This window comes from Lepisosteus oculatus, chromosome 4 (genome assembly GCF_040954835.1).
Source record: "Lepisosteus oculatus isolate fLepOcu1 chromosome 4, fLepOcu1.hap2, whole genome shotgun sequence".
NCBI classification, from domain to species: domain Eukaryota; kingdom Metazoa; phylum Chordata; class Actinopteri; order Semionotiformes; family Lepisosteidae; genus Lepisosteus; species Lepisosteus oculatus.
In genome coordinates, this window is record NC_090699.1 from 12,620,829 (window position 1) to 12,623,238 (window position 2,410).

The following is a 2,410-nucleotide window of genomic DNA, read 5'->3' on the forward strand; positions in this document are numbered from 1 at the left end:
GGCTCCTGGCCCGTTCTCCCAGTTTCCCTGCCATGCGGTCGGACGGGTTTCTCAAGCAGGACGAGTCGGGTCAGCTCGCTGTGGGGGCGGGGCTCAGAACAGACTCTCAGCCCCTCTCCCCCAGTGGGGAGGGTGTCTTCCTGCCCTTCCTGCAGAGCCCAGCTGTGGGATCTGTCACAGGTGCAGGTGGGGAGTGAGTGTTGGACCGATGGCTCCCCCGGAGTAGCACTGAGCGTCCTGCTTCAGGGGGTGTCCAGTCCTCGTCCTGCAGGGGGCGCTGTTTCTGCATGCAGGTTTCCCAGGTCTCGAGCCCTGCTGCAGACACACTGACCCCTCCAGGACCGTGACTGGACAGCCCTGCTGCAGACACACTGACCCCTCCAGGACTGGGACTGGACAGCCCTGCTGCAGACACACACACTGACTGACCCCTCCAGGACCGGGACTGGACAGCCCTGCTGCAGACACACACACTGACCCCTCCAGGACCAGGACTGGACAGCCCTGCTGCAGACACACACACTGACCCCTCCAGAACCAGGACTGGACAGCCCTGCTGCAGACACACTGACCCCTCCAGGACCAGGACTGGACAGCCCTGCTGCAGACACACTGACCCCTCCAGGACCAGGACTGGACAGCCCTGCTGCAGACACACTGACCCCTCCAGTACCGTGACTGGACAGCCCTGCAGCAGAAACACTGACTGACCCCACCAGGACCGGGACTGGACAGCCCTGCCGCAGACACACACACTGACCCCTCCAGGACCAGGACTGGACAGCCCTGCAGCAGACACACACACTGACTGACCCCTCCAGGACCGGGACTGGACAGCCCTGCAGCAGAAACACTGACTGACCCCTCCAGGACCGGGACTGGACAGCCCTGCTGCAGACACACACACTGACCCCTCCAGGACCGGGACTGGACAGCCCTGCAGCAGACACACACACTGACCCCTCCAGGACCGGGACTGGACAGCCCTGCTACAGACACACACACTGACCCCTCCAGGACCAGGACTGGACAGCCCTGCTGCAGACACACACACTGACCCCTCTGTGACTGGACATCTCTGTCCCATGTTAGCTCAGACCAGAGTTGGCTTTTCTTGTCTCTTCCATCACAGGCTGTTACAGGCCTTTGTCCCTGCTGGTAAACTAGTCCCCGAGTTGATGCTTAATTGTTAAATAGGCCCGGGGGCTTAATCTCGTAGTGATAAATTGGCATCACCTGGAGCAAAGACCTGGCCTGGATTCCCTCCTGGCCCGGACTCACTTGGTGTTCTGCTGCTCTACAGTGGCGTTGTGTGGCTCCAGTCCAGGAGCGAGAAACCTCCTTCGGGTTTTCCTGCTGACTCCGTTACCTTCTTGATCTCATTAATTGCTTAATTGGAGGAGCTGAGGTCTCAAGTGCTCATGACAGCAGGCCTGGGGTGCTGTCCGCGTGGAGTCTGCACGTTCCCCAGGGTCCGCGGGGGTTACCTGCAGGTGCCCCAGTTTCCTCCCGCAGTCCAAACCCCTGCTGGTGCGTTAATTGTCTTCTGGGAAAACTGGCCCTGGTGTGATTTTATTTTCCATTTTTATGAACTTTATTTTCTTTTCACAAATAAATACCGATGATCACAACACACACAGCTTGACATTAATATATATACTTAAAACGGTCTATATGAACACCTCTCATGAAGTTTAGACAAGGTAACAGTTACATCATAATTTATCTTGTTCAGGTGCTTTTCCCCCCAAGTCATTTCTCATCACTTCCAAATCAGGACAAATCCCAATGTCTTACCTGCCCAGGGTGTGTGTGTGTGTGTCCTGTCCTGTCCAGGGTGTGTGTGTCCTGTGATGGGCTGGTGTCCTGTCCAGGGTGTGTGTGTGTGTCCTGTGAGGGGCTGGTGTCCTGTCCAGGGTGTGTGTGTGTGTGTGTGTGTGTCCTGTGATGGGCTGGTGTCCTGTCCAGGGTGTGTGTGTGTGTCCTGTGAGGGGCTGGTGTCCTGTCCAGGGTGTGTGTGTGTCCTGTGAGGGGCTGGTGTCCTGTCCAGGGTGTGTGTGTGTGTCCTGTGAGGGGCTGGTGTCCTGTCCAGGGTGTGTGTGTGTCCTGTGAGGGGCTGGTGTCCTGTCCAGGGTGTGTGTGTGTCCTGTGAGGGGCTGGTGTCCTGTCCAGGGTGTGTGTGTGTGACCTGTCCAGGGGTAGACTGAACTGGGTAAGATGGTCAGTGAGCGGAGGGACAGGAGAACTGCGGTCACCCCTCGCTCCAGCTGGAAACACGAGGACACGATGACGCTCACCCGCGCTGACCCCCCCCACTCCCGCGGGGCACCTGCTCGCGACGCGGGTGGTGCCGCATCTGTTGCCCCGGTGACTCAGCGAGACTGTGACGTCGCTCCGGCACGCGATAACC